We start from the raw sequence: 15,378 nt of genomic DNA on the forward strand, positions 1-15,378 counted from the left end.
ATAAACTATGTGTAAGGGACACAATTATGAAATGTGTAAAGTTTATCTCGGATCCACTTTAAAATAAGAAGAAATAAGAAAATGAGTGCCAGCTAAAGATAGCCAATGAAATGCAAATGTCAATATTTAACAGAACAATCATTCGATAATATGATCAACTCGGAAAGCAGAGCTTTTTTTTTCATTGATAATGAATGAACAAAAAAACATTAAAGTATGAGAAAAAGTACAATCGTAGAAGTTCACATAAACAGTGCAATTAATCACCACTTGTGGAAATCGATCACCAACTAGTGGCAGTACTTTTTTGAGACAGGTCTGCCAGGTGTTCTATCCAGGGCAGTGGAGTCGGAGTTGGAGTCGGAGCCGGGGTAATTTTGGGTGCCTGGAGTCGGAGTCGGGAAAAAATGCACCAACTCCGACTCCTAATGAATTTAAACTGTAATTAAAATAGAAAGTATGATAAAATGTTCTATTTCTCAGATAATAGGCATCATAAATAATTTCTACATACAGTAATAGCTGTGCTTAGTCCACAAAAAATGAAATAAACCAATCAAAATGAGTTACTTGTGCTGCTTCAATAAAGCAGTCCCCGTATTTTTAAAGTCAGATATACACATCTGATTGTGACTGTATATATGATGTGTACACAGGAATCTCTTATATACACTAAATAACATCTATGCTGTAAGAATAAAGCCTGATGTGTAGCTGTGTCACTAATAGAGATGGTCAATGAGATGGAAATAATTCTGCGTTGATTCTGATTTATGCAAATGTATGCACTCTCTTTGCTGATGAAATAAAATAATTTGATATGTTGTTAAAATTTGGTTTGGTGACTACAAATTAAAGGGTACCTGAGACGGATGAAAATAAAGTTTTATACATACCTGGGGCTTCCTCCAGCCCCCTTCAGGCTAATCAGTCCCTCGCTGTCCTCCACCACCTGGATCTTCTGCTATGAGTCCTGGTAATTCAGCCAGTCAGCGCAGTCCGGCTGCATGCCGCTTCCACAGCCAGGAGCGTTCTGCACCTGCACAATAGTGCTGCGCAGGTGTAGTACACTCCCGGTGGCGGAGTTTGTGCATGCGCACTACGCCAGACTGGCTCAAGTACCTGGACTCATAGCAGAAGATCCAGGTGGCGGAGGAGGACAGCGAGGGACTGATTAGTTATGTGTAAAACTTTAATTTCATCTGTCTCAAGTTTACTTTGTTACACAGTAGTACTATACTCTACATATGCACTCTCAAGAGTGCTGCAGGGAATCCACTGAGAATGTTGGGCACATTGAACACAGAGGTGTTGTCTATCACCTATAAAACTTGTTCAGATTGTGCATGAAGAATGTGTAATAGAGGAAGAATCCCCTCATTCCCCTGCAGAGTACCTGCACATCAATCTTACATGTACCCACACTTACATTGCCTAGGGCCTGATAGATGTTCTTTGTTCCGGTTTGTACCTTTTACAAGTACTCTTACCAAGGACTTTTACCAAGGACTAAAGGGAATAAATATGGCAGTCTCCATATCCTTCTCACTTTAGTTGTCTTTTAAATTCCTAAGCGTTGGCAATTAAGAGACGAATTTCATGTTACATACTTTCAATCAACATGATTGTAATATGCAAATTAGAGGAGTCGGAGTCGGTGGAATCCTAAACTGAGGAGTCGGGAGTCGGAGGATTTTTGTACCGGCTCCACAGCCCTGGTTCTATCAAAGGCTGCATCGAGCCTGGTAAGCCTTAGGGCCCACTTCCATCACCTGCGTTCTGATTCATTTAAACAGACTCTAACAAAAATTTCAGCCTTATTTCTTCTATCCTATAAGTTCCTATACCTGTTCTAATGTGGTCTGGATTACTGCAGCCTTTTCTAGTTGCACTGTCTCTGCAATATATCTAATCTTCTTTTCTTTGTCAAGCCTTGTCGACCCAGGGAGGAATGCACTGCCTCTGCTGTGATAGGGAGAAGTTATGCATCCCTTCCCCACACCACCTGCAGGCTCTGTGTGTGTGCTTTGTTTATTAGTCACAGACAGGGTCTCTGCTCTAAATTTCAGCTTGTCTGAGGGGGAAGGGAGCTTCCCATGCTGAGAAACTGAGAATCCCTGACTGGAGTTCACTATGTAACGAAAACTTGTAGTATACTGTAACATATTATATACATATATACATACATACATACACACATATACATACACATCACTTCCTGGGTTAGCGGCCATGTTTGTTAAAAGCCAGGATCACGGCGGGGAGTGGCGGAAATGGCAAACAGGGATCCAGGAGATCACCGTGACTCAATTGGTTTGTTTTTTTTATTGTACAATTCGGACAGTACAGATTCTCTTTAATCGGCGTGCTCGAATCTTGCTGATTGCAAGTACAATGCTATTTTTTTCACAAGCGCGCTTTGCTTTTTTGGCTGATTGCAAATGCATTGCATGCTGCATCTCTTGTGCATTTGCGATTGGCCTGTATTCCTTTCTTCAATACCTGGTGCAAATTGTCGCTAAAAGCACGCTTGTTGTAAAAGGTGGAAACCATGACTGCAGTGTGTTGTATAGAAAAGAGCCCCTTTGGGACTTGTTCCCCATATCTGCATTTTCGTGTAGCAAAAACATATGTTAATGAAAGTTTATGGGCTTGTTTCCATTGCATGCGCATTTTCTTTCGAGTTGCTTTGCGAAACAAGTAAACTGACAGCACGTTGCAATTTTGTTTTGCATGCTTCTGAAATCGCACATAATTATTCTCAACAGGAAATGAGAAAATTCAAATACATTTTAGGGATGACGCAAAGTAGGTGGAAGCTATCTGTCATATACACTACAAACACATTAATTTAAACTATGGAGGAGACTAATATTCTATTAAAACTAACTTTGTTAAATATATGAATTAGGCTACTTGCACACCAAGACGTTGCATTAGGTGGCACGTTAAGGTCGCATAACGTGCACCTAACACAACGTATGGTGCTGCAAGAGCCGACGGTAGAGTGAGCCGCGTTAGGCGGCTCGAGTCCTATAATGTCTCCCAGAGTGGCACTGATTGGCCAGCGGGACCACGTGATTTGGAGCGAGACACTCCGCATCACGTGGTCCCGCCGGCCAATCAGCGCCCGCCAGTGCAGTGACTATTAAGTAGCCATGTGCGCGGCTACTGTAGCTGGCTCTCCCCGCCTCCTCTCCGCCCCCCACTGCGCATGTGCAAACAGTCTAACGCGGCTATAGCCGCTCCAACGCCGTAGCATGCTGCACTTTGCGGAGAACGTGCAGCGTTACATGTAACACAACGTGGGCTGTGTGAACAGCCCACTTGTGTTACATTGCTGTGCGTTGGGGGAGCGTTACAGGCGCACTAACGTGCGCCTGTAACGTCTTGGTGTGTAAGCAGCCTTAAAGTAGCGTAGGCCACTGAAAAATAGAATACAGTTTGAATCTTCAGCAAGGAAAGGGAGAGGGCATTGGTAAGTATATGATCCGTCGGGCACTTGTATCTATTTGTCTGCAAGGAACAGCCCCTTGCTATTTGCTCTAGAGTAATTATTGATACATATAAAGATTAGATCCCACCACTGACCCTACATGTTTCACTCCCTCAATGGGGGGCTTCGTCAGGGGAAAAGTGCCCAGTGACAAGGTGCAAGTGCAAAGACAAAAATCCTATGTAATAATTCCCCTGTGTCTCTGCGCCCCGTGTCCCTGCGTTTGCACTACTGCGCATGTGCCGCACGGACAGCCATTGGGACAGGAGGACGGGGCCGCGCGCGCGCGCGCGTGCGTGTGTGTGTGTGTTTGTGTGTACGTGTACGTGTGTGTGTGTGTGTATGTGTGTGTATGTGTGTGTATGTGTGTGTATGTGTATGTGTGTGTATGTGTGTGTATGTGTATGTGTGTGTGTGTGTATGTGTGTGTGTATATGGTGTGTATGTGTATATGGTGTGTGTGTGTGTGTGTGTGTGTGTGTGTGTGTGTGTGTGTGTGTGTGTGTGTGTGCGTGCGTGCGTGCGTGCATGTATGTGTGTGTGTGTGTGTGTGTGTGTGTGTGTGTGTGTGTGTGTGTGTGTGTGTGTGTGTGTGTGTGTGTGTGTGTGTGTGTGTGTGTGTGCGTGCGTGCGTGCGTGCATGCGTGTGTGTGTGTGTGTGTGTGTGTGTGTATATGGTGTGTGTGTGTGTGTGTGTGTGTGGTGTGTGTGTGGTGTGTGTGTGTGTGTGTGTGTGTGTGTGTATATGGTGTGTGTGTGTGTATATGGTGTGTGTGTGTGTATATGGTGTGTGTGTGTGTGTGTGTGTGTGTGTGTGTGTGTGTGTGTGTGTGTGTGTGTGTGTGTGTATATGGTGTGTGTGTGTGTGTGTGTGTGTGTGTATATGGTGTGTGTGTGTGTGTGTGTGTGTGTGTGTGTGTGTGTGTGTGTGTGTGTGTGTGTGTGTGTGTGTGTGTGTGTGTGTGTGTGTGCGCACGCGCGCAGCGGGCAACGTACAGTGGTGGCGGTGAAAGACATAGAGCCCGTTTTTAAATAGGCTTAGGTCAACTAGTTACATGATAAACATTTCAAAACAGAGAAAATAATAAACAGCCTTTCAGTTCAATCAGTAGCCGATTCGTGTATTCAGATTATATGTAGCAGATTTTGTGTAGTCTGTCCTAAGGTGGTCACACACCATACAATTTTTTAAATATCTGTTCAATTTAAGAATTGCAATCAATTTTTCTGACATTTCAAAAATATGACCAATGTACCACACACCTATGTTCAATTTTTTCCTCAATTATGATAAAACTGATTGGAAACTCAGGGAAAATTGCTAGGGTGTGTATATTAATAAATTTACAATCCAACACATACCATACAATCTTTAGTAGAAGTTGAAGAGAAATATCTGGCATTCCGGATCAATTTAAATCGAAAAAAACGGGAAATCCGATCAGATTTTTTAGTTGAATGAAAAAAAAAACTTTCGATTTTTTTCGAGAGATACGATCGTTTTTATCGAATTACTGTAAAATCGGATAATTTTATTGTATCGTGTGTGGCCACCTCTAGACTATATTCTGTCCTACAGACTAGCCACATACAAGCATATTCTGACCTATAAAGGGAGGGGGGACACCAAGAGCCCAATAGTGTGATATTGTATAGATGATAATTAATAATGAGTAATATAACAATTTAATACTCACAAACCAGGGTTACCATTAGGCAACCACTGTGAAGGCAGGTGGGGAGATTAACCTGACCCCACTCAGGATTAAAAGTCGCTCTCTGTAGATGGGAAGAAGATGGGTACAACCCTCCACCAAGGGTGGACTTAGCAATATGCAGAAGCTTTCCAGAGGCGCCAATAGAATAAAAGTCACTTAAACGAGCTTAAAACCGATGGGGCAGTGGTGGGCCTATCCAATCCATGCGGACAAAGCAAACAAAGGAAGGACTGTGGCATCAACAGTCAAACAACAATTTATTTATACTCCACAGTAAAAATAGGCAACGCGTTTCACAGGCGCAATCCCGCTTCATCAGGCCAATCAAAAAGGAGCATACAGCTTATCAGCATCAAAACCACACTGAGCGCCTCTGTGTGGTTTTGATGCTGATAAGCTGCCCCATCGGTTTTAAGCTCGTTTAAGTGACTTTTATTCTATTGGCGCCTCTGGAAAGCTTCTACATATTCTGACCTACAGACTAGCCACATGCAAGCATATTCTGACCTATAGACTAGCCGCATTCAAACATTTGCACTTTTTTTGTGTAAAAAACTTGCATGCAAATATACACAGGTAATGCACAAGCCTTTTATGGACACAGGTAGCTTGGGCTCATTAAGGTAATGGCGCACTTAAATAAGGATTACAAAACAAACAAAGGCCACACAAGTTCAGCGATAAGGATAAACAGCCTCAGATTTATTATTAACCAGGAGAACAGTAACAATGTTTTCCGAGGCACACGAATGTCGTCACCGCTCCGCATACTTCGCCTTTATCGCCCCCATCTTTCCACTTAATGTACAAACGCAGCGTACAGTATGTGCAAATCAAGTGACTGCTGTCACATGGTGTTTGTTTTCACCTTACTCTGAAGGCAAAAGAACAAAAGTTCAGCTAAATATAGCCGTACGACACGATCTGAGCGCTCACTAGAGGCAACGCAATGCCCGTACTCTAGTTAATTAGATTACAGAGCGTTCCTCTGATCCTTTGTCTGAGAGTGAAAGGAGGAATCTGCTGGTACAAACACTGGCCCTGATGAAACGCTGACTCACATTTGTTTACACCGTGGAAGCGGGGACTGTGCCAAGCGAGATACGCCGCTGTCCGCACGTCAGTGATTCTTCAACATATCAGATTCGGTCACCCTTCATAACATTTGAAATCTCCTTATTACTCCTGGGAGGCAGGGACTTTTTAAAGAAGCACTCCAGAAAAACAAAATTGTTATTTTACTTTTAAAATAGCCCAGTGTCTCATTTCTGATGCCGGGCTGCTGGTTCGGACATCAGGCTTTTGGTTCGGACGCAGGGCTACTGGTTCGGACGCAGGGCTGCTGGTGCAGGCACTGGGCTAGTGGCACAGGCTCCGGGATGCTGGTTCGGACTCCGGGAAGCTGGGATGCTGGTTCGGACTCCGGGAAGCTGGGATGCTGGTTCGGACTCCGGGAAGCTGGGATGCTGGTTCGGACTCCGGGAAGCTGGGATGCTGGTTCGGACTCCGGGACGCTGGGATGCTGGTTCGGACCCCGGACTGCTGGTTCAGACCCCAGGCTGCTGGTTCAGACCCCAGTAAGGAAATTTCAGACGGGCGTCTGAACGCAGCTGGTTCAGACGCCCGTCTGAAATTTCCTTACTACTCCCGGGAGACAGGGCCTTTTTAAAAAAACACTCCAGTAAAACAAAACTGTTATTCTACTTTTCAAATAGTTTCTCGTTTCAGACACTAGGCTGCTGGTCCAGATGCCGGGCTGCTGGTTGAGACACCTGTCTGAAACGGCCCAGAATGCATGTAAATGGTTTAGAAACAATTACCATGTAAACTATAGTAGTAAGGAAGCTGGCACACCATCAAGTGCTAGGTGCTTGATGTTGTGATGAAGGCAGTATCATATCAAACGTAAGAAACCAAATCCATCAGCACACCAGCCAGCTGCTGGTTCGGACGCCGGGCTGCTGGTTCGGACGCCGGGCTGCTGGTTCGGACGCCGGGCTGCTGGTAGTAGTAAGGAAGCTGGCACACCATCAAGTGCTAGGTTCTTGATGCTGTGATGAAGGCAGTATCACATCAAATGTAAGAAACGAAGCCCATCAGCACACCAGCCATCATTTCAATTGCAACACACACTTTATTGTGCACTGTTCCACATTAAATTCCGACAACTGTTTTGGGGACTACGCAGGGTCTAGGCGCATACCGCATGCCTTGAGAAAGGGGGACCCTGCGTGGCCCCCGAAACAACTGTCAGAATTTAACGTGGACCAGTGCACAATAAAGTGTATGTTGCATTTGAAATGGTGGCTGGCGTGCTGATGGACTTGGTTTCTTATGTTTCATGTACTACTATTGAAATATATGTGTCAAGCTGTACCTGGGAATATTTTTACCCTACCAGGGGGTACTTGGTGAGCACAATCTTTCAAAAGGGGTGCATACCAATAAAATGTTGAGAATCACTGTTCTATATCATAAAAACAAGATCGGAGGGCATTCGTAGTAGTAGTAGAGTGCACAGTTTAGTGTGTGTTTGCCCATAGTTTTCGTGCTGAATTTAATGATGGCTGTATGTAATTGGCTGTTATACGTCTAAAGCTGACTCAACCCTATAGAATTCACTTAGCCCAATTCGACATTCACACCAAAGTCCATCGACGGCATGAACAACCTCGCCATCAACCCGCGGGTAACATTCCATGATCGGGGATCGCGGTTCTTCCACCAACGTCACACAAAATAGGGGTCATAAATATGATCTTGTGACGGAAGTACTTCTGAAGTCTATGCAAGGAGTCCCTAATAGGTATTCGGCCTAGTAAGTAAAATAACTTCAATAGGGACAGGGCTGGAACCAGGGTTCTGAAGTTGGTACAAAAATCCCCCGAATCCAACTCCTCAGTTTATGAAACCACCGACTCCAGGTACCCAAAAATTGCTCTGATTCCTCAACGAGATCTAGAACCTTCCCTCTACATTGGTGACTATTGAAAAAACAGATGAAACAGGCCATCAATTTTGGGGCTGTGAGGAGCAGCAGCACACTGATGAGTCATCACTCCTGTACGGAAACTCTGACAGCGCTGTGTTGCTCCTACTATTCCCAATCTGTAAACTGATGTGCAGGAGATGACAGGCGGCAGGTATGACCACACCTGTAATAAATGCGTTACTGGACTGAATGAGATTTTTAGGATTTCCTGGACGTCATCATTAGTAGTATAACGTTTGATTCGATTTATACAGTCAGTAAATTAACAGAACATTTGTTTTTATAAGGTTGTTCTGATGGAGACATAATGAGAAGCATGTAAAAAATGCAAGGACTAAATAGTTGCAGCTAATCCCCCATTCCTCCCTCCTCCAGGGACGGATAAAACAGAACACAATGTGGGTGATAAGTCAGTGTTTACTTGCGGCTGTGTGCAGTAATGTGGTGTAAAGAGCGGAGAAAGAACCTTGATGACTGAACCCCCCCCAACGCTGGACCTCTGGCCTCTATTGCAATCAGTACATAAGCCTGCACAGTCACCGCGACGTGAGATCATCGAAATGAGGAGCTACTGTGTGTTCTATCCAACAATGGATAAGCCATTACATCTGTGCCTGAAATATGTGCTTTAAACTGTACCCGAGCAAAGCAAAAGGACTTATACTTACCTGTGGCTTCATCCGCCCTCTGTAGTCAGTTCCCTCGCCGTCCTCCCGGGTGCGCCGCTGTCAGCCCCGTAAAGTCTGCAGATTTACATACAGGGTCCTGCGTGCACCAACCCATAGCGCTTCTGTTGCTGGAAGTGTTCTGCACTTGTGCAGCTCTTTAAAGGGAAGGTCCAAGCAAAAAAAAAAAATGAGTTTCACTTACCTGGGGCTTCTACCAGCTCCATGTAGCCATCCTGTGCCCTCGTAGTCACTCACTGCTGCTCCAGTCCCCCGCTGGCAGCTTTCTGACCTCGGAGGTCAGGGACACATTGCGTACATTTTTACGCATTCCAGCTAGTGCAGGAACAAAAATTTACGCGTTGCACCACTAACGCGTAAAAATGTATGCGTTAATGTTCCTGCACTAGTGGGAATGTGTAAAAATGTACGCAATGTGTCCCTGACCTCCGAGGTCAGAAAGCTGCCAGCGGGGGAATGGAGCAGCAGTGAGTGACTACGAGGGCACAGGATGGCTGCATGGGGCTGGTAGAAGCCCCAGGTAAGTGAAACTCATTTTTTTTTTTTGCTTGGACCTTCCCTTTAAGACTGTAAGGGCCCATTTACACTTAATCAGTTAGTGTGCGTTAGTATACATTGGTACGCATTTTTTCCATAGCAGTGCATTGTGAAAAGAGACCAGTTAAAATGCGTTAAAGAGGAACTCCAGTGAAAATAATGTAATAAAAAAAGTGCTTCATTTTTACAATAATTATGTGTAAATGATTTAGTCAGTGTTTGCCCATTGTAAAATCTTTTAAATCCCTGATTCACATTCTGAGATTACATGGTGACATTTTTACTGCTGGCAGGTGATGTAGCTGCTGCTTGCTTTTTTGGCAGTTGGAAACAGCTGTAAACAGCTATTTCCCACAATGCAGCAAGGTTCACAGACAGGAAACTGCCAAGAGTAGGTACTTTTCTTGTGGGAGGGGTTTCACCACAATATGCGCCATACAGAGCCCCCTGATGGCCTGTTTGTGAAAAGGAATAGATTTCTCATGTAAAAGGGGGGGGGGGGGGTATCAGCTACAATTCTTGATCGGAGTTTCTCTTTTAAGTGTGAAAGGTGCAATAGGAAAACATGGGCATTACCGTATATAGCGGCCTATAAGACGACCCCCCAACTTTCCAGTTAAAATATAGAGGTTGGGGTATACTCGCCGTATAAGACTACCCCAGTGTCAGCCGGATGTCAGGCTGTGGTGAAATGACCTAATCGTGCAGTCTTCCAGAAGGATAGAAAAGTAGATTGCGCTCTGTGTTTAAAGAAAAGACTTGCTGTAATAGTTTCTTGCGAGCAGCCGCTCGCGCGGGTATCAGTGCGGCTTCCGGGGTCACCTGACTGGTGACGTGTGCGCTCTACTGATGAGATTTCCGGGCTGTATTGTGGAGCGCAAACGTCACAAGTCAGATGATCCCGGAAGCCGCACTGATACCCGCGCGAGCGGCTGCTCGCAAGAAACTATTACAGCAAGTCTTTTCTTTAAACACAGAGCGCAATCTACTTTTCTATTCACAGGAAGACTGCACGATTAGGTCATTTCACCACAGCCTGACATCCGGTACCCGGCACTCCAACTACTGACGCTACCTCCAGACTGATACTCGGCGTATAAGACGACCCCCCACTTTGCAGAAGATTTTTAAGGGTTAAAAAGTCGTCTTATACGCCGGTATATACCGTACTTTGAAAATCAGTTTTCTTTCAGTTATAAGTGAGAACAACTGATTAAGTGTAAACGGGGCCTAACTGTGCAAGCGCGGAATGCCTCCAACCTCATGAGCGCCATTGCGTTCTGCGCATGGCCAGGAAAGCACATGCACGGTGGCCAGCAATCCAGTTGGATCACAGGAGGATAGCAGATCGGTCTTAGAGGATGGCAAGGGAGCAAACACACTAAAGGGGGTTGGAAGAAGCCCTAGGTAAGTATAAATCATTTTTCTTCACGTACTGGTTTTGTGTATTCTCCTTGGTGCCTCCTCTCCCGGGTGCAAGACTGCAAGTGTCATTTCACATGAACTCATCTAGGTACCATCTCCAGTCCTGAAGTCTTCTGACCCCTCACAAGAAATAAGTTAGTAAGTTCAGGTGAGTGACTTACCCAAAGTTATCAAAAGACACGAAGACTGGAGATGGCACCCAAAAAAGAATGAAAGAAATGGTGATGACACCCGGAGATAGCAGCACCTGGATACAAGGACTGGTGGTGGCATGAAAATGGTGACTGACAATGTAACTCAAGACACCATGAGGACTGGCTGTGGCACTTTGAGAAGGATGTAAGGACTGATCTAGCCCAGAGACCACGAGGTCTGGCTGTGGAACTTTGAGAAGGATGTAAGGACTGATCTAGCCCAGAGACCACGAGGACTGGCTGTGGCACTTTGAGAAGGATGTAAGGACTGATCTACCCCAGAGACCACGAGGACTGGCTGTGGCACTATGAGGAGGATGTAAGGACTGATCTAGACCAGAGACCACGAGGACTGGCTGTAGCACTATGAGGAGGATGTAAGGACTGATCTAGACCAGAGACCACGAGGACTGGCTGTAGCACTATGAGGAGGATGTAAGGACTGATCTAGCCCAGAGACCACGAGGACTGGCTGTGGCACTTTGAGAAGGATGTAAGGAATGATCTAGCCCAGAGACCACGAGGACTGGCTGTAGCACTATGAGGAGGATGTAAGGACTGATCTAGCCCAGAGACCACAATGACAGGCTGTGGCACTTTAAGAAGGATGTAAGGACTGATCTAGCCCAGAGACCACGAGGACTGGCTGTGGCACTTTAAGAAGGATGTAAGGACTGATCTAGCCCAGAGACCACGAGGACTGGCTATAGCACTATGAGAAGGATGTAAGGACTGATCTAGCCCAGAGACCACGAGGACTGGCTATAGCACTATGAGAAGGATGTAAGGACTGATCTAGCCCAGAGACCACGAGGTCTGGCTGTAGCACTTTGAGAAGGATGTAAGGAATGATCTAGCCCAGAGACCACGAGGACTGGCTGTAGCACTATGAGGAGGATGTAAGGACTGATCTAGCCCAGAGACCACGAGGACTGGCTGTAGCACTATGAGGAGGATGTAAGGACTGATCTAGCCCAGAGACCACGAGGACTGGCTGTAGCACTATGAGGAGGATGTAAGGACTGATCTATCCCAGAGACCATGAGGACTGGCTGTGGCACTTTGAGAAGGATGTAAGGACTGATCTAGCCCAGAGACCACAAGGACTGGCTGTAGCACTATGAGGAGGATGTAAGGACTGATCTAGCCCAGAGACCACGAGGACTGGCTGTGGCACTTTGAGAAGGATGTAAGGACTGATCTAGCCCAGAGACCATGAGGACTGGCTGTGGCACTTTGAGAAGGATGTAAGGACTGATCTAGCCCAGACACCATGAGGACTGGCTGTGGCACTTTGAGAAGGATGTAAGGACTGATCTAGCCCAGAGACCACGAGGACTGGCTGTGGCACTTTGAAAAGGATGTAAGGACTGATCTAGCCCAGAGACCACGAGGACTGGCTATAGCACTATGAGAAGGATGTAAGGACTGATCTAGCCCAGAGACCACGAGGACTGGCTGTGGCACTTTGAGAAGGATGTAAGGACTGATCTAGCCCAGAGACCACGAGGACTGGCTGTGGCACTTTGAGTAGGATGTAAGGACTGATCTAGCCCAGAGACCACGAGGACTGGCTATAGCACTATGAGAAGGATGTAAGGACTGATCTAGCCAAGAGACCACGAGGACTGGCTGTAGCACGAGGAGGATGTAAGGACTGATCTAGCCCAGAGACCACGAGGACTGGCTGTGGCACTATGAGAAGGATGTAAGGACTGATCTAGCCCAGAGACCACGAGGACTGGCTGTAGCACTATGAGGAGGATGTAAGGAGTGATCTAGCCCAGAGACCACGAGGACTGGCTGTAGCACTTTGAGAAGGACGTAAGGACTGATCTAGCCCAGAGACCACGAGGATTGGCTATAGCACTATGAGAAGGATGTAAGGACTGATCTACCCCAGAGACCACGAGGACTGGCTGTAGCACTATGAGGAGGATGTAAGGACTGATCTAGCCCAGAGACCACGAGGACTGGCTGTAGCACTATGAGGAGGATGTAAGGACTGATCTAGCCCAGAGACCACGAGGACTGGCTGTAGCACTATGAGAAGGATGTAAGGACTGATCAAGCCCAGAGACCACGAGGACTGGCTGTAGCACTTTGAGAAGGATGTAAGGACTGATCTAGCCCAGAGACCACAAGGACTGGCTGTGGCACTTTGAGAAGGATGTAAGGACTGATCTAGCCCAGAGACCACAAGGACTGGCTGTGGCACTTTGAGAAGGATGTAAGGATTGATCTAGCCCAGAGACCACGAGGACTGGCTGTGGCACTTTGAGAAGGATGTAAGGACTGATCTACCCCAGAGACCACGAGGACTGGCTGTGGCACTTTGAGAAGGATGTAAGGACTGATCTAGCCCAGAGACCACAAGGACTGGCTGTGGCACTTTGAGAAGGATGTAAGGACTGATCTAGCCCAGAGACCACGATGACTGGCTGTAGCACTATGAGGAGGATGTAAGGACTGATCTAGCCCAGAGACCACGAGGACTGGCTGTGGCACTATGAGAAGGATGTAAGGACTGATCTAGCCCAGAGGCCACGAGGACTGGCTGTGGCACTATGAGAAGGATGTAAGGACTGATCTAGCCCAGAGACCACGAGGACTGGCTGTAGCACTATGAGGAGGATGTAAGGACTGATCTAGCCCAGAGACCACGAGGACTGGCTATAGCACTATGAGAAGGATGTAAGGACTGATCTAGCCCAGAGACCACGAGGACTGGCTGTAGCACTATGAGGAGGATGTAACTAAGTACTGATCTAGCCCAGAGACCACGAGGACTGGCTGTGGCACTATGAGAAGGATGTAAGGACTGATCTAGCCCAGAGACCAAAAGGACTGGCTGTAGCACTATGAGGAGGATGTAAGGACTGATCTAGCCCAGAGACCACGAGGACTGGCTGTAGCACTATGAGGAGGATGTAGGGACTGATCTAGCCCAGAGACCACGAGGACTGGCTGTAGCACTATGAGGAGGATGTAAGGACTGATCTAGCCCAGACACCACAAGGACTGGCTGTAGCACTTTGAGAAGGATGTAAGGACTGATCTAGCCCAGAGACCACGAGGACTGGCTGTGGCACTTTGAGAAGGATGTAAGGACTGATCTAGCCCAGAGACCAGAAGGACTGGCTATAGCACTATGAGAAGGATGTAAGGACTGAACTAGCCCAGAGACCACGAGGACTGGCTGTGGCACTTTGAGAAGGATGTAAGGACTGATCTACCCCAGAGACCACGAGGACTGGCTGTGGCACTTTGAGAAGGATGTAAGGACTGATCTAGCCCAGAGACCACGAGGACTGGCTGTAGCACTATGAGAAGGATGTAAGGACTGATCTAGCCCAGAGACCACGAGGACTGGCTGTAGCACTATGAGGAGGATGTAAGGACTGATCTAGCCCAGAGACCACGAGGACTGGCTGTAGCACTATGAGGAGGATGTAAGGACTGATCTAGCCCAGAGACCACGAGGACTGGCTATAGCACTATGAGAAGGATGTAAGGACTGATCTAGCCCAGAGACCACGAGGACTGGCTGTAGCACTATGAGGAGGATGTAACTAAGTACTGATCTAGCCCAGAGACCACGAGGACTGGCTGTGGCACTATGATAAGGATGTAAGGACTGATCTAGCCCAGAGACCACGAGGACTGGCTGTAGCACTATGAGGAGGATGTAAGGACTGATCTAGCCCAGAGACCACGAGGACTGGCTGTAGCACTATGAGGAGGATGTAAGGACTGATCTAGCCCAGACACCACAAGGACTGGCTGTAGCACTTTGAGAAGGATGTAAGGACTGATCTAGCCCAGAGACCACGAGGACTGGCTGTGGCACTTTGAGAAGGATGTAAGGACTGATCTAGCCCAGAGACCAGAAGGACTGGCTATAGCACTATGAGAAGGATGTAAGGACTGAACTAGCCCAGAGACCACGAGGACTGGCTGTGGCACTTTGAGAAGGATGTAAGGACTGATCTAGCCCAGAGACCACGAGGACTGGCTGTAGCACTATGAGAAGGATGTAAGGACTGATCTAGCCCAGAGACCACGAGGACTGGCTGTAGCACTATGAGGATGATGTAAGGACTGATCTAGCCCAGAGACCACGAGGACTGGCTGTAGCACTATGAGGAGGATGTAAGGACTGATCTAGCCCAGAGACCACGAGGACTGGCTGTAGCACTATGAGGAGGATGTAAGTACTGATCTAGCCCAGAGACCACGAGGACTGGCTGTGGCACTTTGAGAAGGATGTAAGGATTGATCTAGCCCAGAGACCACGAGGACTGGCTGTAGCACGAGAAGGATGTAAGGA

General features: G+C 46.9%; 1 protein-coding gene across 1 annotated transcript in view; it reads right to left on the reverse strand.

The window, feature by feature from the left end:
* BNIP3 (BCL2 interacting protein 3) overlaps positions 1-15,378 on the reverse strand; it is a 79,447-nt gene that overhangs the window by 24,142 nt on the left and 39,927 nt on the right. The gene's annotated exons all lie outside the window — the stretch shown is intronic.

This window comes from Hyperolius riggenbachi, chromosome 10 (genome assembly GCF_040937935.1).
Source record: "Hyperolius riggenbachi isolate aHypRig1 chromosome 10, aHypRig1.pri, whole genome shotgun sequence".
Taxonomy (NCBI): Eukaryota; Metazoa; Chordata; class Amphibia; order Anura; family Hyperoliidae; genus Hyperolius; species Hyperolius riggenbachi.